Below are 25,287 nucleotides of genomic sequence, written 5' to 3'. Positions count from 1 at the left end.
ACTATGGCAACACCTGCAAGGGTCTTGAGAGAGAAATAATACATCTCTACAACTTTTACTTCCAGATACGGAAAGTGATAGCTATTCCATTCTGAATGTAGCTGATGCACACACAGATCATTGCACACAGATCCTCATCAGATGCAAAGAATTTTGTAGAAAATAATAAAGTCATCCTGAAAATGAAAGAGGAATTTTATCAAGTTGTTCAACAAAAAGAGAAAATAATGAATCCTATTTTCACATATTTTTCCACTCTTACAGTCCCAGTGCTTCACAATGATGTGCTTATCTGAGAAGTAGATCTGAAAGGTTAAGTGTGGATTCAAATCAAATCCTATGTAGGATTGATTGACCAATGCACATATGCATGCTAGCAAACTGGCTACTATCAAATGGAAGATATAAGGCTAAGTTCTTCCTACTTGTCTCTTAATAGGTATGCTAATTTCATTCCCCTATGCACACTTATCAACTAACTTATTTGATGTAACGGTCTTTTCAGATCTGGTTGAAATTGATTAAAGAAGTAATTCAGGGGAAAACTGGCAGACAGATAAGGGAAAAAAAAAAAAAAAGTGGAAATGGACAAATAACAGGCAAATAGATCTTATAATTGCCTAATTGCCATATTTCTACAGGAAAACAGTCCTATATATATAGTAGATATATATATATATATATATAAAACTATGTATAGTGTATATATATATATATACTTCTACTCAATGTTACTGCATCTAAATTTGAAAACAAAGCAGCTTCTGAATCCCCACATCCTTTTGATAAAAAGGAGCCAATTGCAACATTACACTGCTTTGGAGAGTTCTTCAAGGCAGGCTGTGTGTGAGACACCTGCTTTTCATAAAAGAATTGCTCCCTAAACATCCTGGCAATTTGGTATAGACATTAGCTGATGGAATAACTCATATATAGGGACAATTGATTGCAGAAGAGAAGCGACAAGGTCGACCCTGGGATCAGGGATATGTCTGTGCATGCTTGTGTAGATGTTAAGGCATAACATCTCAAGCTGAAAGCAACAGATGTACTTACAGTGTAATGTCATTCAGCCAGTCATTGCACTGGTTTGTTATTCTGCCATATTTCCATTACCATTACCTACTGGTATTAATGAACAGTATTTATTTATTTGTTAATGTCTTTCCAGTTATATATTAAGATCTGTTGAGGAATTATTTTTTCAGGTAGCATCTACAGAGTGAGGAAAATTGAAGGGGGCTACAGGGATGGCTCTGGCAGCTATGTGCAGCATGAGAGGAAGAGGAAGCTAGGATCCTCTGAGAGATGCAAGCATTGAGAGGAGTGATCAAGCAGTAGGCATCCCAAGGACCATAAAGACTGAGGAGCACTTTTTATGACTAGAAAGTCACTGATTCAATGATGTCTGAACCCAAAAACAAATACTGTCTTCAGTATTTGTCTTTCAGGTTAGAATGGATGCTGGGAGTTATTTGTGTATTTATATACACACCTGTGTATATTTGTGTCAGTTTTTGCTGGTTCAGGTTCCAAGATATAGCAACCATTAAAATCCATTATGGGTCATGCTGTCTGAGATCTTTGGCACAAATATTTTCAAATTGCAGACGTTACTTCTCCCTAAAAATGATCTTTCACATCTAAATAAATTATTTTATTTTCTACTCTTAGATAAGACCCCACTTGCCAGTTAACCATAATAAATTATTTGAAATAATGTTTGTTGTTGTTGTTTTTAATGAATTCAGTGTACTGAACCACTTTCTCAGTTATCTGTTTTCTAAATAATTTTCATGCAATTTTAATATGATAAACTATGATTAGCAAATCCTTCAGATAATGACTAGCTTTGAAGATTTTTTCATTAGACCTGTAATGTGGAAGACTTCAGTATAGTTGGAAGTCTCCAAGGCTTAGAAACAAAAAGTCCATTACCAAAACTGAAGAAAATAGCTCATTACAGGGAAAAAAAAAATAAAAAATCATCAGTCTAGAAGCAATTTTTCTTTTTCTTTTTTAATGTTGTGACAAAAAAAAATCTATCACAAAGTGTGCAGAATACAAGTACATATCATGGTAGAATATTTTGAAGGTTTACTGCCTATAAAGTAAGGTGAGACCTAGAGATACCTAATAGTTTTGGTAGTCTTACAAAGTACCTAAATCATTACCCTTGGAAGGTGTTTATTTTCTCACTGCTAGGCCAGTTGTGTATGATAGAAAAAGTTGCAGCAAGTGGGGAAGAAAGGATGTAATAACACATTCATCCACTGTATCTTCAAACTTGAAGTGTCACCATCTTGAACGCTGCATGCAGTTCTAGTCCGTTCATTTCACAAAGAATGTAGTAGAATGAGAAAAAGCTCAGAGACTGCAACAATAAAGATAAAAGATATGGAACAGTTTCTTGACAAGCAAAGATTTAATAGTCCGAGGCTTCTCAGCCAGGGAAAGGAATGACTGAAGAGGTATTATGATAGAGCTGTATAAATACTGAGACAGGTATGGTGTCAGAAGAGAGAGAATAATTTTTCGTTCCATCTTACAAAAAGGGCATAAAGTAACTAGCAAGTGCTATTTTTGAAACAAAGAAGAAACACAGAGAAATCTTCACATTGTGTTTCACAACTGGTCACAGAGTGCTGTAGATGCTAAAAAATTACATAGGTGCAGAGATGGACTGGACAAACTCATGGAAGAGAACTCAATCCTTTGGTCAGGAAAGTCAAGAGCTACTTACTGTTTGATAATGATACTCAGGAAAATTGTCTTGCTGTATATTCTTGTCTTTCCCTTTTGCTCTTCTGTGGGCAACTGGTGCTGGTGAAAGAGACAGAGCTCTGTGCTGTACACAGCCCATCCAGCCACTCATGCATGCTTCGTTAGTTTGCTCTCTGGCTTTAGGAGCTGACTGATCTCTGACTTATCCTGCAGCTCACAAATACTATGTAACTATGTGAAGATGCAGTCATAGATGACTTACCCTAGAAATAGTAGTTCTCCCACAACATAACCTTGATAATGTTGGAAAATGCAATTGTGTTTACTCATATCTGCTGTGACAATAATGCAGTAATGCATCTTCCTTAAAGTTCAATGAAATACAAACAGCAGTAAAATTATTTTAAAGGTGTATGAAGCCAAATTTTGCTTTCCTGTCCAGTCAGCATGATGCAGCAGAATGCAGCATGGCTGAAAAATGTGTGTTTTTTTGTATTGTTTTGTTTTGTTTTGTTTTGTTTCCTGTTACTGCTTTTACACACCACTAAGTAAGTATTTATCAAATGTTTTCTCTGAGAAGGCTAAAGCATGCAGATGAAAAATGTCAGGGAAATTACAAATGGTTGTATAGGCTATGGGGAAATGATGTATGTAATGAATTAAATCTGCAGATTAGATAGAGAATACTAATGAGTTTAAACAATATCAGATCAAGGTACTCAGATTCACCAGAATCACTGAGCCAGAGCAGGCAAGTTTGTGCTCTCACATTCTTTCTCTCTCTTTTTTTTTTTTGTCTTTCTCTGCAGCCTGAACAGATTAATTACTGGTTCAGTGCAAGGTTAATAATCACTACCAACTGCCAGATTCAGTTAAGAGTTTACTGAAGAGATATTAACAACACACTTATATTGCAAAGCTTGGGACTTTTCAATAGTCATCTCTGCCAGGAAAAGTGGAAACAAATTCAGTGAGTATTTCACACAGACAAATCCAGATTTACCACAACTGTTTAAAAACTGTGCCCCTCCCCTATTGTAATGTAAATGTGGCACAGAAAAATAATTTAGAAATAAAGTAGACTGGAATTGTGACATATGGATTTCATTTTTTATTCTGAAATATCTTAATTAAAGTGTTAATATCGAGGTGTTAATTTTATGAGGGGACATGAATTAGGAAAATCAGCAGGAATAAAGTTGCCATTTGAGGGTCGAGGAATAAAGGGGAAAAAAAAAATCAGTAAATCAGTGTGCACGTGCACGCGTGTGTGTGTATGTGTTGGGGTAGGTGACAGAAGGATAAAGGATATTATGGACTATGGGATTTCCAGGGAGGAAGTATCCTAAAGAATAATGGAACAGTAAATCACTACTAAGCTGCATTTTTTAATAGCCACAACACTATTTCTTTTTTCCTGTGTAGGAAGTAATGTAGCAGATCTTTTAAAATAAATAATTGAGAATCTGACAGTTCCAAAGATAATGTCCTGCAGTGACTAAGGCAGACCTGTGCTTCCTCCAGACGCACTTTGGGGAATCTGAAATGACTGACTGGAGGAAAACAAACAAACAAATTAATCTTAATGTCTTCTTACTGATGCACTTCTACTTACTGTAACAACAACTGAGGTGATGAAGTTTGATATACTTTTGTTTGATATACTTGGGTTGATATACTGTTTCAAGATATACCCTTGAATGCTAGCATCTTGCTTGGCTGATGGGAGTTTATCTGAGAACCAAGAAGATGATTGTTTACCCTAACATGTCTCATTCACTTGCTCCCTCTACTTTCAATGGGGAAGTGGCTGATGCTCTAGGACATCTGGGAAGAAAAGAAAAAAAAAAAAAAAAAGTTGTATTTGTTCCTGGTATTCATTTGTTCCTGATTGCCATTGCCCGTCCCACAGCCATCAGATGCTGTGGCCCCTGGGTTGCCCTAGAATGGAATGGAAATAGAACAGAACAGAACAGAACAGAACAGAACAGAATAGAATAGAATAGAATAGAATAGAATAGAATAGAATAGAATAGAATAGAATAGAATAGAATAGTTCAGTTGGAAGGGACCTTTGTAGATCATCTAATCCAACTGCTTGACCATTTCAGGACTAAACAAAAGTTATGTTATTGTGGGCATTGTCCAAATACATCAAACACTGACAGGATGAGACATTAACCATTTTTCTCAGAAGCTTGATTCAGTTTTTGACCACCACCAGGGTGAAGATATATATTTTTTAATGTTCAAACTGAAGACTGGTGCAGCTTTGTGCTGCCTTCCCTCTCATCCTATCAGGAAGAAGAGACTGGCACTTACCCTGCTCAGGAAGTTGTAGAGAGCAAAGGACTCTTCAGTGTCCTTTTGTCCAGACTAGACAGCTCAAGTGTCCTCAGCCTCTCCTCATAGTCCCTTCCAGCCATTTTATTGGCTTTGTTGCCCTCTGGATGATTTCAAGTACCTTAATATCCTTTTCCTTTATTGTGAAGACCAGAACTGTGCACAATATTCAAAATGAGACCTCAGCAATGTTGAATACAGAGGGAGAATCACCTCTTTTGAGAGGCCAGCTATGCTGTATTTAATGTATCCCAAAATGTGGTTTGCCCTCTTGACTGCTAGGTCACACTGCGGACTCATGTTGAGTCTGTGTTGATACCTGCTCATCTCCCCCATCTCCATGAGCTTTCCCTATTTCTAGGACCATGCCTTCTACTAGGAGATTTGGCTTTGTCTTTCTGAAATAAGTTCTGGGGAACCCTTCTTTTCAGCATCATCTCTGTTTGTTTGTTTTGTTTTGTTTTGTTTTGTTTTGTTTTTCCCTAGGTCTCCAAGAGACCCCACTTTTCACGGTCTAAATAGTATATGCAAACACAACACATGATGAGCCTTCAAATTGGTGATTCTGTCTCATGTCTTTGAATTACCTGGAGCATTCAGGACATGCCATTTGTTTTTAATCTTGGTGTTATCAAAACTTACAACCAGCCTGTCCTGGTCACAGCAAGCAAGCAGCAGGCTTCCATCTGGAAATTCAAAGGTCAGTTTTAGCTAATATTTAGCTGTGGCTAATATTCACATTGTAATCTTGTTGTTTGTTTGTTTTTGTTTTTTCTATAACACCTTGATGGGACAATTTTAGGACTGGAGCACTAGTCATATGAGGGAGACCAAAAAATGCAAGTTCAGTGTTAGATCTAACATCCCAGCTACTTGTTTACTCCTAGTCTCCTCAATAACAGTGCAGTATAAGAAGCTGAAAAGTCCTGGACTATGTGTAAGCACTGTCCTGCAACATCTAAACCATCAGTTTTTTTATCATCATTATTCTCATCCTAAATCTAAAACACATGCCAGCTAACAAGAAAACTCTATCCTAGCTGAAACCAGGACATAGAGTGACAAAATTACTATGTTCTTCTGCTTCATTGTTGAGAACGTCTCACTACTAACTTCAAATCTTCATAACATTAGATGTGATGATGTGTAAAATAACTAAAATAAATAAATAAAGGTAAAGTTTTTTAAAGTTACTTTTAAAGAACAATTCTGCTCAGAAAGCTGTATCTTAACATTTTGCTTTTCAATGCTTCGGTCCCTTATTTTTCAGTAATGGAATTCTTTTCACCCTAACAGTTTAACATACAGTAGAGGTGGAAAATATGTCATGTCATGCCCAGGTTCATCATTGGTTCATCAGAGTTCTGATGAATGCTGTTCCTAGAGAAATTTCTGATTTTCGATTGATGTTAGTGCTAAGTGAATCTTAGAAAAAACAAAATCATAAGGCTGAGAGAGCTGGGGATGCTCAGCCTGGAGAAGAGAAGGCTCCATGGAGACCACATTGTGACCTTTCAAGACTTAAAGAGGTCTTACAAAAGACATGGAGAAGGACTCTTTATTCAGGTAGATAAGGATAGGACAATGGTCTTAAACTAAAAGAGGATCAATTTAGACTAGACTAGACTAGGAGGAAATTCTTTGCTTTAAGGGTAGTGAGGCTACAGGTTGCCAAGTGAGGAACAGGTTGCCAAGAGCAATTGTAGATGCCAACCTAACCTAGTGGGTGACATCCCTGCCTATGGCAGGGTGTTGGAGCTAGATGATATTTAATGTACCTTCCAACCCAAGTCTTTCCATGATGATTCTATGATGATGATGTATTTTGAAACCTGCTCGTTTGACCTTCTCCCCAGATAAGTATATGATATGTGTATTCATATAAATGTGCAGATACATATATATGTTTGCTATTCAATATCTTATGTTTATAATAGAACTTCATAGGCTCCTATTTACAAGCAGTTAAACCAATTCCTAATATTCAGCTTGTCAAGCATTTTTCTTTTTGTTTGCTTGTCTGATTTTAAATATTCCATTTCTTTCTTGAATGTGTATTTTAACTTATTAGGGATGCATGTCTGAGTCATATCTCAGCTATGCATTGGAAGTACTTTAAATATCAGCTGAAACAGAACGATTTGGGATGACAGAATACTTTTTTGTTAATGAAATACCACTGTCCTTTTCACAGTTTTCTTTCTCAAATACACTTCCTCGTAAAATAGGTACGCATTATTAGTACTTCCTCAGCACACTTCAAAGTTGATAAACAACAACAAAAAAAAGGAATGCTCAATATATATTAAATGCAGACAGCAAAAAAACATGCTGGTAATGCTCTGTGTTTGTATCTAATTTTGTAATAGTTCATCTCTTGTTATTACTCAACTTGTGTTTACCCTTCCTGAAAATTGTTACTGGCATAAATGAAAAGTTCCAAAATGGTTTTAACCTTTCCATATTTCCCTTGTCTTCACATATATTTCTAAAAAAAAAAAATAAAAAATCAGAGGAATTAGGCACTAGTTTCTTGTGTTTCTTTCACAATTTTATTTTTTTTTTTAAACAATATTAGTGTTTAATATACTTATACATGTTGACTTGCAATGGCTCATTATAAACAAAGTGTCCAAAACTGTACTAAGAAAAGGGTACAAAGTTCTAAAATCATTGAAAATCAAATTAAAAAAAAATAAACCATGATGTCATGTATGTTTTTCTTTGGAATACTTTCTCTGCATTTTGTAGACTGAATTTTAGTTTAATGAACAGACACAAAAGTTGAAAAGATATATTTTATTATAGATCTTTTTTGTTACATCTAAAATGATACAGCAAGCATAAAACTAACAGAGATATTTTGCCCCATATCCAATCCATTGCAACTGTGTGTATTACTTTATCTTCTTATTCTTGAGTTCATAATCTTTTGAATAGTGACACTTTGAACAGAATTGTTGGTATTCACATGAGCATATAAATCTTTATCATAAAGCTGCATAATATTTAGGCCCTGATCATATGGACATTTATTCACAAACTGAACTGAGAAATGCATAAAACACTGAGTTGGGTAATTGTAGATTCTAATGTAATCTCTATGACTTTTCCAGCCACTTGTAAACTTCACTCCCCAGCACTAAAAGCTGGGAATAGAGTATCAAGGTGTATCATCATCCCAGAAAGAAAAATTTACTTAATTGTAGAAAAAAACTTAAATATGTATAGATAAAATGTCATGAAAGATTTACCCTAATGAAATCTGAGCACCACTGACTGCCATAGAAAAAATAATAAGAATCTATTTGCAAATCAAGCAGTGGGGTTTAGTAAACATCTCTTTCAACTAATCATTTCCATTGATCACTCATCTGACAGTAATCTTATGGTGTTGAGATAACTGTATTAGGCTCTGATTCAGTAAGGAGAAAAAAAAAAAAAGTGTTCAGAAAAGATACTTATATTCCAATCTCTGAACTAAAAATCATGTAATTTTTTTTTTAATTTTTTTTTTTTTTTGAGTCATGGACTCAACAGGAAACTGAGCTGTTACTCTTGTTTTGAAGTTTTTCTAGTTAGCCAGTTTCAAATATTATAACTGATATGAATCATTTGTCACAATATGAATCAAACAAGCAAACAAACAAACAAAAAAATTAGACTTTAAAGTTCATGTGTTTCTACACTTGATCTGTTTGATGATTCCTTGTTTCTACAGCTCTACTGCTGTTTGATTGACTAAAGCTGAAGGGGGTTGCTAGAACAGGCACTTTTACATTTAAAACAACTGGGACTTTTTAAATTTCTCAAATCTTCAGGAGTTTGTTTTACCTCCTAATTCACTGTGAGATTAGTGTTAAAAATAGGACATTAGCTCATCTTAAATTGCTTGGCTTTCTGTAGAAGTGTTAGATGCCCTACTCACACTCAATCCATGCATTTTGAATATGGCCTGCAAGATCAGCCAATAATGTAATATTTCACATTAACATCAGATTGGATTCTGTTCAAAATGAACATTAAATATATATATATATTTCCCTTTATTTCCTGTTTGGAGTTTTACATGTAATTTTCACAGACTTAGTCACTCCTGTATAACCCACCCTACCTAGTCATTCAAGAAGCATTTGTCAAGGAGGAAGGCTGGTCTTCCATTTCTGAGGGTAATTTCCAACAGAATCTCCTTTCTTTCCATAGAATTACTAACATGCTTCCTCAGAAAAAAATAGGACTGGCAGACTGTAGGTGGTGAGCAGCAAACAGGTGGTCCCGCTGCTGCTACACATCTACAGAGTGTTAAGAGCACTCCACATGCAGTTATGATTGATGCTGGTACTGTCTTGGTAAACATGCTCCATAGGTAGACAGCTTCAACAAATGTGCTTTAGAAACACAACCCCTGCTAGGCATCACAGGGTTTCTTAAACAAGGAAAAATCAATATTTCAAGTAACTTTCTACTGTAAATTGCAGGTTCTCATTAACCTTTTCAGTTCCACCATGACAGAAAAAGGACTAATTTAGCAATGAAATGTCAATTCAGTCTAAAATGAATCTGTTGCTGAAACCTAATTTAAGAGCTCTGGGTCTCACCTTATCAAGACATCTTCATTTAAATGCATACTCTGACTTTTGTTGCTACATCAGACTAATTTGAAAAGCAAGCTTTCAACTGCAGCGTGAAGGGGTGATGGAAAGTGTGAAGGGGAAGCAAGAAGGGAAAGGAAGGGGAAGGATAACTTTTCTGTTACATTCTGCACTGGTGTGATTTTATTAGCTTAACCTAACTTTATGGTTAATTATTCATCAAATAATGCAATACATATTTTAGTGTGTTTCAAGCAGAAATCTAGATTTCAAAATCACATTTAATCTGATATTCTGTATAATTATAAGTGTTTTCATCTGTGACACTTGAAAACAATGATTTATTTAGAAGTTTCTGTTTAGAATTTTTGTAGAACTAAGAACATCTGATAGTAATTTGGTGGTTTGTAAATGAACACTACTGTTGCAGTGAGAAAGCCAGTGCATTAAGGCAGATAAATAAAATAAAACAAAATAAAATAAAATAAAATAAAATAAAATAAAATAAAATAAAATAAATATATAATTAAGCTAAACACTTCCTCTGTTGCTGTCATGCACTACTGAACATGTTCTTACTAAGTTTGTTATTACAAAGTCTGGCAGATGTTGCTATATTGATTGCAAATTTCTTCTTTTTACTACTTAAAATGTGTAATTTCAGGTCAGTAACTAGAGTCTCAACTGAGCCAGATTTCCAAACATGCACTTAACCTCAAACTGACTTAGAACAACTAAAACGAGACTCACATAAAGAGTAAAAGGAAATGGCAAGGTACCTAATGGTACTAGGAAGGAGCTAGAATTCAGCACAAGTAGCATACTGTATTAAACTTTCTTACATGATCCTGACTAGGTGATACAACATCTTCTGTATAACTTCTCCATAGGAGTCTAATTCTGCCTGTAAAGAAGAACCAGAAAATGATTAAACAGATAAAAGAAGTAAAAGCAAAAAATCAAAAAATGACTCCTGATTCATTGCCAAGTATTTGAAGCCTGTGGATGGAGGGTGGTCATTAGAGATTCTAATAATCCAATGTTGAGACACAGCTATAAAGTGTTAGGAGAACTGTTATTCTTTGGTGTATGAATTGTTTCTACACTAACTTCCATGTAAAATTATTTCTTTGTTCTTCTATGATATATCTGTTACATCAGCCTCATTTTCTTTTCTAGCAGGATATTTTGGTTTTGGTTCTTTCATTCAAAATTATTTCCAACCCCCCCAGGAGAATTTACTTACTTACTTACTTACTTACTTATTTATTTATTGCCTAAAATCAATAGCGGCTACCATGTTAGGAACATTCTAAATAATCACCATCTACAATGCCTAGAATATAAGCATTGTCTTCCATTAGTCCTGTATAATTTTAGTCTTCCAACTCATACTCTGTGAAATTTTTCATTTATACCATTGCTACATTGAATGTGAAGTTCTTTCCTAAAAGTAAATACTAAATGTCTGAAATTTCTTTTCATTTTGAACTGAATTGCTTAGTTGACTTACCAGGCAACATTTTTTGATTCTATAAATATTTTTAATTCAAAAACATGAAAATCTTTGTCACAGTTTATTACTTTCTTGAGAATACAGTGACGTATAATAAAAGAAAGTCCCTATATAAAATGTTCTCCAGTTTGGTGAACATCATACTCTTCTGATATGATGCAATTTCTAATGCTTCAGTACAAGCATGGTAAAAAAGCAAGATCTTTCACCTCTTGGGTTACTGCTGTTCTGCTATATGATTACACAGTAGTTGGCAATAACTCCATAAGTGTTTTAAAAATAAAGCATTATCTAGCTGTTGGACCCCATGAGCTTTCAGAGCAGTCAGTCTAGAAAATAAGACAGGATTCTGAACACTGAAATGTCTTTGTGTGGTTTTTGTTTTTTTTACTGTGTCTTGTAAAATGCTTGTGGTTTCACCCTCAACATTAAAAAGCAAACAAACAAAAATAAAAACAAAAAAAAACATGGTCCCGAGGAAAATTTCTTCATTTTTGGGGGGATATACAGGGATGAGATGTTCAGTAATATAGAAGTGACAAATTGGAAGCTCAGCTTTAGAAATGAATCCATTATACCAAGTTAGCTGACAAAGTTCTACTGGTAAGATAATCCAGAAATGCTTGAAAATGTATCCCTAGGTCCTCTCTAAAAAAGCTTTCAAATATGTGTTTACCTAGAACAGCCCCTAAGTAAACAGATGTGAACATATGTCTGAATGACACATGATCATGAGAGTCTTAAAACCCTGCATCTGCTAACAATTCCTGATGCAGGTGTCTGAATAAAACTGCTTAACAGATTTATATCTATATTGGAGCTCCCTCTAGTAGGTATGATGGAAGGTGTGCAGGTTGCCTGGAGAGATAAAGCCAACTGAAATACAAGAAACATAAAAGGAAATGAAAAATGAAGCACTTCCTTTCAAATAAGGTTAATTCATGCAACGAAAAGCAGTGATTGGACAGACAGTGGTCTGTGACATAGGTGAAGATTTCCTAACCTGCTATCTTTCACTAGCATGATATCCAGTACATTAAAAAGAAAAAGCTAACAGGGAACAGAATTTATAGGACTATAAATACACAGGACACAATAAAGAGGAACATCAATTACTTTTCTCAAACAATCCAGCCTTTTATATGTTAAGTGTAAAAAGAGTAAAGAAGTTTATTTATGTTTCTGCATTCCCTTATATTTATTGTGCACTATTGTATTTGTATTAAATATAATTAAAAATAGAGAGATGAGTATAGATACTATAAGAAAAGGAAAATCTTTTTATGAAAGTTGCTATCAGATACAATCACACTCTATACATTAATAAACTGTCTTTACTACCATGTCATTACCAAATTGTTAGAAGCATGATGGAAAAAAATGTGTTTTACAAGGCAGAATGTTGGCATTATATAAGCTGATTATACTGCATAAGCTAATTAGCTACTTTTCATAAGCTAATTAGGTGGAGTAAACTAATGCAGTGATTTAAGAAACTCCTTTAGAGAAAGTTGTAGTGTTTTGGTTTTTTTTTAGGAATGTTAAGTTTTTTTGTTTGTTTGTTTTCTTTTTTTTTTCTTTAACATTCATTTATCTGGGGGGGGAAAGGAAAAACATTTTTATACTTGAATCACTTGATTCCTTAGGATTGTGATCTGTATCTGATTCATGATCTGTATTGCATCACCTGTCCATTTCTAAAGCAAAACTGGTGGCTTCCTGCCAGAGATGGCTTTTCCAAAAAAAATGGCATCTGGTACTGACCTTCTGCAAACTTTCAGCAAGTGCTTCCCAAACCATAGGTTCTGTAAGCACATCTCTAAAAAATAGGTATTTTCCGCTGATACCTTCAGTGGCTTTTTTGATGCAACCTTCTTCCATGTTAGCAGTACATATTTTGTTTACTGGTTTCACCCATTCACTCGTTATCCTCTTAATCTAAGTATGCTTTTTAATGATAGAAAATAAATAATCTGTTATTAGCCACAAAGTGGCAAAATAATTAATAGGATGGAATAAGATAAAATATATGGATTTTGGAGTTTGATTTGATATTCAAACAAACCATGAATTGCATGTTGAACTTGTAAATCAAACATTTTACGTAAGAACATTATTTACCAAAAAAGACAAAACAACAAAAAAAAAATGCAGGAAATCTTGTGCAGTAAATATTATAGATATACTAGTATATTGAGACAGGGATCCAAATTTCAAGGAAAAAAACCTTTCTCAAATAACTTCTGCAAGGTCTCATATTCTTCTTGTTTTCTTCCTAGATAATGTAATTTTGGCTTCCATCTTTCATTCAGGGCAAACACATTAGTAGGATTTTTCTGAGGTTAATGCTTTTTGTATTTAAAGCCTTTTGTTATGTTCCATTCCCCACACTCCCTTCACAGCTCCATGAGCAAATCTGGTATATCACAGTCACAATATCACAATCGCTCAAAATGTCAAAAGTAAATACTTCAAAATATATATGATTTGTAATATTACCTTTATGAAAATAAAATAATATTTTTTATATGTACTCTTAAGTCTATCAGCACAGTTGCATTCAAAGGCCATATATTCTACTAAAAATAACAAGCCTGGAAACATTCTGTTGTTCTAAGACCAACTGGCATAGACTGGCATCATCAACAACACTTGGTATTGAGTCTGTGCTAGACCTTATATAATGTATTTCTGTCTCTAAAATAGTATTATCTTGTGCATGTGCCATTCAAAATGCCTTATGTGAGACAAAGGCTGTGCTGCAGCTCTTCAGAATACTGTTTTCATAACACTGAAAATGGATTGGATTACGAATGCTGAAGGGTAACAAGACAGCATCTGAGAATACAAAGTTTTCTGAAGGGAGTCAGAGGAAATGATCTACAGCACTTTTTTCAAAACTGCTTAATTGTAGTGAATGCTGCTGTGAGCCACTTCCTGAACAGTCTGTGGTAATTGTCACATACAGTACTGGTTAGGACAGGTCAAGACTGTGTCAGTGAGCCTCCTAACAATAAGGAGCAAGAGACCTCTTTGGATGTGCAGTTAGAAAGATTGTCACCTACAAGATTAAAACTCTTGCCCCTACATACCTCTGATGAACACTGGAATCTTTAAGGATCTCTGCATCTCAAGAACAATAAGGACAATATACAGAATGCTTAGTTTTTGTAGTGTTGTAAAGATTCCCAGATAAAACTGGTTCTTCATACCAGCAGAAGAAATGACTGGCCATGCAAAAGAAGCAATAGAGTAAAGTGAATGTAAAGCATAAAAAGTATGTGCCATCTAAAAGAAACATAAAGCTTAACAGACATTATTCTGACACTAATCCAGAAATAAAAAAAAAAAAAAAAAAAAAAAAGACTAAACATCAATTTGACTTTTGATATAAATCACTCAAAAAGTTATGAAATCTTTTATTCATCTGTTTCTTTAAAAGCACACTGCTGGCAGCCTTTAGTTCAAGTTTCTGAGTTTGTGGAATCAAACAAAAAACATTACATAAATACAGCCAAAAAAAAGCCAATATTCTTAAGCCATCTTTTTTTTTTTTTTTCTTTCCTTTTCTTTCTAACAATCTGGGATTTGAAATAAAACATTGAATATCAGATTTTTCAAATAACTTCTTACAATTTGCAGCCACTGTCAAAATCCTGCGGAATATGATCTCCAAAATTTTTATGATACTTAAGACACTTGGAATAATTTTTAATAATATTGCCAAAATGTGGGGATTTATATACAAAAACAGATTCACTGTTTCTCTATTCCTTTGGCCATTAAATCTTTTTTTTTTTTTTGTCATTGTTTTTGTGGAGTTAAATTCTGTACACAACAGATTCATTCACACCCAAAGGGACTCAGAGAATACAGGTCATACTCCTGGGGCTGTCTGCAACTGAAGGTCACTTCCAGTTGCAGATTTAACAGATGTGGTATAAAGCTCAGAAGATGTGTAGGTTCCATAGGTTCCATAAACCTGTTCCATACCTTATTTATGTCCTTCTGTTACTTGGTTCTCTCCCAAGTGCCTTTTGTGTCTTATTCTCTGATGTCTCTTTGGAAGACCTCTGGGACTAACAGCATTCTGGGACTTCCAAAATCTGTAAAAAGAATTTGAATGAAAAAGTATCTAAAGAAATGTGTAACTATTTGGCTTCAGAATGGATAAAACTCAAAAATAAGTTAATGGAAGCCCAGTTTACTACTTACCTTTTAAGCATGCCTACTGCAATAGTTGGAAATCAAGTTTGTTCAGACTGCAAACAAGGTTGGAAAGGCTAATTTCCCATAACTAAAAGAGTTGGACATTGTCTAATAAGAGTTGGACTGTCTAATACACTGTATATTTAAATGAATGGAGCCTGAATAGTAAATCTCTCCATCTTCATCGTGACTATTTTAGTGCAGCCTATTTGTAGACATAACTCCAAATAAAGACTGACAAAGAAGCATTGGTGACTATAGCTGGTGTTTAAATGTGCAGTTGAGTCTTTGCACGGCGCATTCATTACACCTTTTTCAAGGTCGCCTCTTCTCTTCTATTTGTGGCATTTATTTGTAATTGCCCACATCACATATCACAGTGACCAAACAAGTAAAACACAGGAACTTAACACTAGAAGATAGCTGGATAATTGAAATCTTTTTTTTTTTTTTTTTTAATTGAATTACATGCTATTAGACATGTAGCTTACAAGAAATAGCTTTTTTTTTTTTGTGAAAATCCTGTCTAGAAATATGATGTCCACATTTCCTTTCCAAAAATGATGACTACTTAAGACAAATTCTATTTCCTGGTTTTGATTTTAGATTGTGATGAACAAATGAGTTAAATGAATTAAATGTATCTCAAATAAGGACAGACAGGTTAAACTACTGAATTAAAATGGCATGTTTTTTTGTTGGTGGTGGTGCAAGCATAGAAGGAAAGTGTTTGCTCCTTTAAGGGTACCTAGCCAAGGACCTTTTCCAAAGCAACAAGGGATAAAAAGACAGGGAAGCAGTGATGGAAAAGATGTCTGTTCAGTTGCACTAATCAGAGTATGTGAAAATGTGAGAATTCCAGCAGGGTTATCTGATGGAGGACTTCTAAGTTGGAGGACAGTGACAAGAAAAACCTAATCAGTTCTACTAATTGATGAGGAAAAAGACAGATTTGGGGAATGTTAATTCAAGCAAGGTTGTGAGGATTGCTGGATCAGGACAATAAGAAATAAAGAAGGGGGAACAATAAGCAAAATTATGATATACAGATGTAACAAAGCAAAAATGGAGACAAGAAACAAACTTCTCAGTTGCGCTAGTCGCAGTTATATCAAACTACAGACACTGCTTCCAGGAAGACAGTCCTGGACTTGGAGACCGGTAAGACTCTGAACCAGGAGGGAAAGGGGGCAGAATGGGAAGGTACAGAAACTGCAGAGCTCTGCAAACCTGTTCGTGGGCGTTCAGGGACAAGGGGAAGCAGGAGGAACAAAGGTGACAGGTAGAAAAATGTTTAAAAGGTCTGGTCACACATAGAACGGGGCCAGTCAATCCGCGTGTCTGGCTGATCCCTATGCTTGGTCACCATGGCCTGGTGAAATCTTACATTTTCTCGCTAAATCTCTTCTTAACTCTCTTTCTGTGTACTCATATACAGAAATACACATAGGACCTGCGTCCCATGTGTATGTGTGTTCCAAGGAATATGGTTTTTTTTGCTCCCAAACTAGCTGCTGGGGAGGAGTGTCATGAAGAATGCAAGTGCAAGGCTCTGCACCAGCAGCTGGCATGGGGCAGGAAGAACACACAACTTCTTCCTTGAGAGTGCTCTGAAAAGGATACACAGAACACTGGAAGAGCAGCCACAAGAACTGGATTTCAACAGTTTTGATGAGATTAATTATTATGAATCTTAATGTTTTTTCCAAGGTAGTAATACTAACTCTAGCTACAATATAAACACGTTTTAAAAGGCATACTATAAAACATAGGAAAAAAAGCTTCATAGGGTGCAAAACTGTCACAATTGCTCCAAAAATAGTTTGGTACTGCAGTAGTCAGAGCAGAGATTGATCACAAGCAGATCAATGTATTTACCATGAACAGCAGGATTATTGCCAAGCCAAATGACCATCTAGTGGATTGTGACTTTCTAGAAAACCCAAAACAGGCTGGTAGTGTGGTCTTACACAAACTAACTGCTCTTTGGGATAAATGAAAGACCTGAAAAAAGTTGATAATACCCTATACATCTTCTGCTAAGAGTCGGATAACATTTAACCTGCTTGAATATCTAAACATTATGCATGCATTAGCTTTATCATCACCATAAATCTATTCAAAATTGAGATGGAAAAATCAATTCAAAATGGCATTTAAAACATAAGCTTTTAAAAATGAGTAAAATTTATAAATTTTTAACCTTTGCTCACTTCTTGACAGGAAAGAGGAGGAAGGGAAAGGGGAGGGAGAGGAGAAGGGGAAAGAGAGAATAGGAAATGAAAAAGAGTAGTGAAATTGCACTTTAATCATAGAATCATAGAATCATAGAATATCCTGAGTTGGAAGGGACCCTTAAGGATCATCAAGTCCAACTCTTGACAGCGCACAGGTCTACCCAAGTTCAGACCATGTGACTAAGTGCACAGTCCAATCTCTTCTTAAATTCAGTCAGGCTCGGTGCAGTGACCACTTCCCTGGGGAGCCTGTTCCAGTGTGCAACCACTCTCTCTGTGAAGAACCCCTTCCTGATGTCCAGCCTAAACTTCCCCTGCCTCAGCTTAACTCCATTCCCGCGGGTCCTGTCGCTGGTGTTAATGGAGAAAAGGTCTCCTGCCTCTCGACACCCCCTTACGAGGAAGTTGTAGACTGCGATGAGGTCTCCCCTTAGCCTCCTCTTCTCCAGGCTGAACAGGCCCAGTGCCCTCAGCCGTTCCTCGTACGTCTTCCCCTCCAGGCCTTTCACCATCTTCGTAGCCCTCCTCTGGACACTCTCCAACAGTTTCATGTCCTTTTTATACTGTGGTGCCCAGAACTGCACACAGTACTCGAGGTGAGGCCGCACCAGCGCAGAGTAGAGCGGGACAATCACCTCCCTTGACCTACTAGCAATGCCGTGCTTGATGCACCCCAGGACACGGTTGGCCCTCCTGGCTGCCAGGGCACACTGCCGGCTCATATTCAACTTGTTGTCTACCACGACCCCCAGATCCCTCTCTTCTAGGCTGCTCTCCAGCGTCTCATCGCCCAGTCTGTACGTGCAGCCAGGGTTTCCCCGTCCCAGGTGCAGGACCCGGCACTTGCTCTTATTGAACTTCATGCGGTTGGCGATCGCCCAGCTCTCCAACCTATCCAGATCCCTCTGCAAGGCCTTTCCACCCTCATTCGAGTCCACAACTCCTCCAAGTTTGGTGTCATCAGCAAACTTGCTCAAAATGCCTTCTATTCCTACATCCAGATCGTTTATAAAAATATTGAAAAGTACCGGCCCTAAAATGGAGCCTTGAGGGACCCCACTGGTGACCGCCCGCCAGCCTGACGCAGCCCCATTCACCATAACCCTTTGGGCCCTGCCCGTTAGCCAATTGCTCACCCATCGTATGATGTTTTTATTTAGCTGTATGGTGGACATTTTGTCCAGTAGGATCCTATGGGAAACCGTGTCAAAAGCCTTGCTGAAGTCCAAAAAAATCACATCAGCTGGTTTCCCTTGGTCTACCATACGGGTGATCTTATCATAAAAGGAAATCAGGTTAGTTAGGCAGGACCTACCCTTCACAAACCCATGCTGGCTGGGACCAATGACTGCTTTGTCCCCCAGGTGCGCCTCAATACGTTCGAGAACCATCTTCTCCATGATTTTACCAGGCACTGGGTGAGGAGCTGTTTGTTTTATATATATATAATTCAAAAATAATTTGAAAAAAAAAAGGCTATGATGTATCTGCCCATGATAATAATAAAATTAGGGCTGTCAAATCTCAAAGACTGGACAATACAAAATAACATATGTTTAGTATTTTGGTGGGTTATACAAATGACTGGTACTGGACAATTTTATGTAAGTTCAAGTTTTATAAAAAAAAGTTATATTTTTTCCACATAACTTTTTTTTTTTTTGTTATCAGAATCACAAAAATTTGAAAGATGTTTATCAAAAATAAACAAAAACATTGTGACACAGGAAAATGAGATAGCTAGTAGTATCTTGGAAAAGTCAAAAATGATCAAAGCTGAATGAAGTGGATGGAGCTTTTCCTTTCTCCCATGCTATGAAGAGAACTGTGAGTCATACCAATCAACCATAACTTTAATAACCTTTATGAGATCTTTGCATTTGGTAGTGCTAAATCTTTCTAAATTATTTCTATCAGATATTTCTTGGTATGGTCAGGTAGTATACTAATGTACCTTTTTATAAAATTAAACTAAAATAATTGAAAATAGATATTAAAACAGATATGCTGTCCAAAAAAGAAAGAAGGTTGGTGGGAGGAGAGAGAGAGAGGAAATGGGAGGGGAAGGAAGGAAGGAAGGAAGGAAGGAAGGAAGGAAGGAAGGAAGGAAGGAAGGAAGGAAGGAAGGAAGGAAGGAAGGAAGGAAGGAAGGAAGGAAGGAAGGAAGGAAGGAAGGAAGGAAGGAAGAGAGAAAAAGAATTTAAATCCCAGAAAAGTGGACCAAAAAATCTTCAAAGACATTGTGGTATTCAAAGTTCAATCCAGGATAAAGAGATGATCAAAACAGACATTAGTATTTCTAACAACCGAAGTAATGATAATTTATAAATAAGAACTTGAATAGAAAAGCAGTAAAATTTGTTCTAGTATCAGCTAGGCTAAATAGAGGCTCACCCACAGTAAATATGCAACTTATAATAGATAACAGATGTACAGGTCAGAAACAAAAAATCCCATTAGTGAGTCCTTACGCAGTCTTTATTGTATCTGGACAGTTGTAATAAAATCTATCATCCACATATTTCATTTTTCAACTTTCTAATTTTCCTACACATCATTTGAAGGTTTTCATCATTAGTGTCTCTCTTTCTTCTCAAAGACAAATATGCATCATTATCAATTGTCAGCTTTCTCTCTTAAACTCATATCTGGCTTTGAAAGCCCAGTCTTTTTTCACTGTTTATAGCCCATATATGTGCATACCTGTTTCAATAATTAACTGCTCAATAAAGGTTTTTTTTGTTTGTTTGTTTGTTTTCCAGATTCATACCTTCATACTGAGAAATTTTGTGGGGACTTTTGAAGTTTTTTGTTGTTGTTGTTGTTGTTTTTTTTCCCCTATTATTGGTACTTTTTATTTCAAGAATTCCAAATTAATATTATTAAGGAATATTTTACATGTCTGGTGTCCTCACAATTTTTTGTGAGGATCAGGAGGATCAGGTGGAGATTATGTAATTCTATACAGCTATAAACTCTAATTATGTTGAACAGAGTTATAAATACCAGTGTCTAAGATCATGCTTGAGCTGTTTTTTGAATTCTTATCTGTGAAACTGCCCTTGAAAATTTTGTTCTTGTAGGCAGCTAGCATTAGTAATAATAGTCCCATTATAGTTTTTGCTCAGCATAGGACCTTTGCAGACTTTGATAAATTTGTTCATTACATATATCGACTGATAATTTTAAAGCACTATTTCTTTGCTTTCCTATGTCATTTCTCAGTTGTCTTCTGTTTAAACACAGTTCCAAGATCTGTTGTTGTTGTTTTGTTTGTTTTTAAATTATGTGTATATTTATTTATTCATTTAATACTTTAAAGTACATCTCAGAAAATGTTAATTACAATATGTAATAATAATTTTAAAGACAAATGTTTTAAAAGATCTCTTTATTTCCTTTTGCCGTATCTTGTAAGCGAAAGACTTCAGAATAAATCAGCATTAAGCAGAGCCTCTCTAAATAAAATAATTGAATAATTTTAAATAATTTTAAATAATTTAATAATAAAATAATAGAGCCTCTCTAAATAAAATAGTTAAAATAAATAAAATAAAATAATTTCTGGATTTATGACACTACTGAGTAGGAAAGTGAATATCCCTTTCAGTATCCCTTACCCATGATGACCCTTCTGTCAAAGCCCTCTGTCTTCCAAATTTCATTCCATCGAAATGGAACTAGCACATCTGATCTTTGGTGATGCAGAAAGCCACAGTTTAAATCAAATAAGCATTGAAGTAATAGTGGCACCTCACATAACATTACACCTCTGACTTGACTGAAACATGTTTTTTTCCTTTCAGTTCCTCATATCCACTACTCCCAGATTTTCTGAAGTATTAACAGACCCTTTTCACTTGTCTTACTCTGCACTGGAAACTTATTTAAGGAGTTTCATCACAGTCATTTTATTTTTTTAATTAAAAACCTGTTCCAAAAATGTCTGGGAAAAAAAAAAAAAAATAAATAGATAAATGGATAGATAAATAAATAAATAAATAACGTGAATGAAAAGAAGTTGAACATTTCTTTTCTTTTTTTTTTTTCTTTTTTTTTTCTCCTTAACCTCTCTGATAATATTATTACTGTAACTGTGGCTCATTCATGAACTTTTCTTTGATGTTTATAATGCATCTGCTAGGAGAGTTGAAAGCAATAATTTTTATTTATTTTTGGAAGGCATACTATTTTCATGCAAAGCAATTTTTAAAAAGCATAGGAGTAAAATACACAGTCCTTGTTTCCATCCTAGGTAAAGGATTAGTTTAGAAGTATCATCTGGGAATACTTTGAGACTAGAGAAAAGTGATTCAGCATCATAAAAAGAGAGAATAACAACTTTACTAGAAAAAGCCATACCATGGGAAAAAAAAAAAAAAAAAAAAAAAAAAAAGAACATTGCATCATTCATTTCTTTAGTAATAAAAAGCAGTGAAGTATAAAATCAAAGTTCAGAATATTCTGAACATTGGATATTCTTCAATGAAAACTGGCGAAAATGATGCAGTGATTGAGTTTCACTGATTCTGTAAAATGGCATAAGGGCTTTGTTTAGTAAAGCCAAACTGAAAATTCAGAACACATTTCTTTTTCCCAAGTCATAGAATACAAACTGGGATATCAAGCAGAAGTGATTTGCTTAATATCTATGATACAAAAGGGGATCCTAAGTCAACCTCATCATTCTGCTTCAGTGTCCCAAGCTGATTACAGAAAGGAAATGTACGCAGTTACAATCCAATGAATGATCCTCATTCCCTGTCTCTGAGGAAAATATTGTGAATTATTCATAACAGAAGCTTCATCAGAAAGGGGAAAGAAAGAAGATAGGTTATTTTTTACAACATTTCACTTATATATTTTCAAAGGAGGAAATGTAGTGTTTGAGTTTTTTCAGTATTTATGTAGCCAAGCCCATAGTTATGATTATGTGTGTATATTCTCAGAGACTCAGTTTACAATATAATATACACTGTGATCCAACACAATTTAATGCATCTCAAAAGAATGCATGATTTACTAGCCCTAATGAATGCAGTACTTCAAGCCTTCTTCCATCTGGACTTTTGTTATTCTGCAGTACATTTGAGAACAATTTAGGATTTCATTCTGCAACCACATGATATTTCATATAATTTCTAAAGAGATTTTTCATTTTGAAGAACCCTTGATTAATCTCTTTGTTTGCTCAATTCCTTCTGCTGGCTCTTAATTGTTTCCTGTATTAACATTTTTAATGAATTTAGAGCCAAAGTCTATTAAAAAATAAATCTATAATTCCACGGTAAAAGTGAGACTTAGGGTTTTCTAATCTTTTTTAGCTGCTCAACTCCCAGGATTCCTGGTTCACAGCAACTTTTTGGTCCAATTTCCTGTGAGAAAATTGGAATGTCTGTCAATATTCCAATCTAGGACATTGTGTAAAGTAATAATAAAATATTACACTGCTTATAGAACTTTTCACACAATCAAAGCTTTAGGGAAATAGTAACTAATTAAATGAGTCAGACCTTCTTGTTGTTAATGCTGTTCACAGAGAATGCTCATTTTTGTCATGATAGAACTTCTAGTGCTAATACCAAATTGACATTTACTGCCACTTGACAGAACATTTATCAATATCAAAATAGTTGAGAAAACCTTAGAGTAACCTAAACCGAGGAAAAAAAATGAGGAATAAGATGTAAATCACTTGGAACCTTACTACCAATGCCAAATCAGTCTAGTCGCTTTCAAGATGACTATCTTGTTCTACAGGGTTACGCCAGTCTTCTATGGACCTTTTAAACATCATGATAACAAAGGTAGCAGTAAATACATGTAATATGCAAGCGTTTACTTAGAATACTTAAAGGTGTTCTTTGTTTGTTTGGTTTGGTTTTGCTTTCCAACAAACATCCACTTTGGAACTATCTTTAGACAAAGCAACAATATACAATTGTGTTGGTAATCTACAGCACTGCTGAGAGTGACAAGAATGTTTATCTCCCTGTAGAAAAGATTGATTCTACCATTTGACAATGTTTTTTTAAGATTGATTTTCCTTTGCCTTCAAAAAGGAATGAAGGCTGTGGTCAGTCCATAATTATTAACAGACTATTAGTAGACTATTACTAACAAACTATGCAGTGAAAAAGCAGTAGAAAGTAAAAGCCAACTAAAACCACCTTCCCCCCATCCACCTCCTTCTGTGTCGTCCCCCCTGAACCATGCAAGGGAATGGGGAATGGAGGTTGCATCAGAACCAATCGTAAAAAGGCTTCCGAAAAACTGCATTTTTTCAAGACGTTATGGATCCATACCACAGGGTGCAGTTCTTCAGGAAAGGTCTACTCCAGTATGGTCCCGGACACGTTGCTGGCAGCTCTCCCCAAGTCCCCTGCTCCTGCGTGGGTTCCTCTCCAGGGACTGCAGCTTCGGCCTGGGGCCTTCTCCTGCGGGGGCTCTCCATGGGCCGCAGCCTCCTCCAGGCCACATCCACTTGCTCCACTGGGGGCTCCTCCACCCACGGGGGGGCTGCAGCGTGGAGATCTGCTCCGTGTGGGACCCATGGGCTGCAGGGGGACAGCCTGCTCCACCAGGGGCCTCTCCACAGGCTGCAGGGGAACTTCTGCTATGTGCCTGGAGCACCTCCTGCCCTCCTTCTGCACTGACCTGGGGGTCTGCAGGACTGGTTCTCACTTCTCTCTCCCAGCTGCTGTTGCACAGCAAGGTTTTTTCCCTTTCTTAAATCTACACTCACAGAGGCGCAAAAAACATCGCTTATTAGCTTGGCTCTTGCCAGCAGTGGGTCCTTTTGGAGCCAGCTAGAGCTGGCTCTGAGGTGAAACGGGGCAGCTGCTGGGATCTGCTCACTGAGGTCACTCTTGCACCCCAGTTCCACTATCAAAACTTTGCCATGTAAACCTAAAACACCTGAATGTGGATATGACTCCATTGCCATTATATATTTTGATCAATATATATATAAAACACTGGCAAAAAAAGTAGAGTTGAAAGGCATATTTCTACTGTAAATCATATACTGTTGGAGGAGAGAGAAGAGAAGAGGAGAGGAGGTGAGGCGAGGCGAGGCGAGGCGAGAATATGGCAAAGTATATACAAGAAGGCTAAAGTGATGAAGCACAAGAAATTACTACATTTTTTTCATATGATTTCGTTGTTCTGCCTTAAAATACATGATTTCATTAAATCACTTCATTTTAAATATATCAATAAATGTTCAAGATAAAAATGACAACCTTACTAATTTGACATGATAATAACATACTCTAAGAATATTATCAAGGAAATGTACTTTGGACAGGATATCTATAAACATAATTGTCTTTACTCAGTACAGCAAAGCCACCTGTACACAGAAGGGTTGTACAACTATATAAGCATAAGTCTGTTTCTTTTTCCCATCAAAACCTGTCTCTGCACTAATAAATATAACTGCCGTATGCGTTAGCTAACTGAATTAATTTCAAGGTGACTTTATTTAAAAAAGCATAAAATTTAATATGAATTATGGTAGCAAAACTGGCTTTTAAAATTAGATAGAGCATTTTAAGACATTAATATATATATATACATATATTTGTTTTAAAATAATGTTACGTCCAAATATTGAAAGATGTTATGAATTTATCCAAAACTATTTTTACTATGATTAAATTTA

At 35.7% G+C, this 25,287-nt stretch overlaps 1 long non-coding RNA gene across 1 annotated transcript; it reads right to left on the bottom strand.

Moving 5' to 3' along the window:
* Window positions 1-7,938: 7,938 nt before the first annotated feature.
* On the bottom strand, window positions 7,939-24,419 carry LOC140001714 (uncharacterized). The gene is made up of 3 exons (XR_011807208.1): window positions 23,927-24,419; window positions 15,169-15,281; window positions 7,939-10,563 (listed from the first exon to the last, which is right to left on the bottom strand). It is a non-coding gene; the product is annotated as an uncharacterized lncRNA (long non-coding RNA).
* Between the last annotated feature and the right edge of the window lie 868 nt (window positions 24,420-25,287).

Source organism: Anas platyrhynchos, chromosome 2, assembly GCF_047663525.1.
Source record: "Anas platyrhynchos isolate ZD024472 breed Pekin duck chromosome 2, IASCAAS_PekinDuck_T2T, whole genome shotgun sequence".
Classification (NCBI taxonomy): Eukaryota; Metazoa; Chordata; class Aves; order Anseriformes; family Anatidae; genus Anas; species Anas platyrhynchos.
The sequence above is the reverse complement of the archived record's forward strand: the minus strand, read 5'-3'. Positions and strand labels throughout refer to the sequence as shown.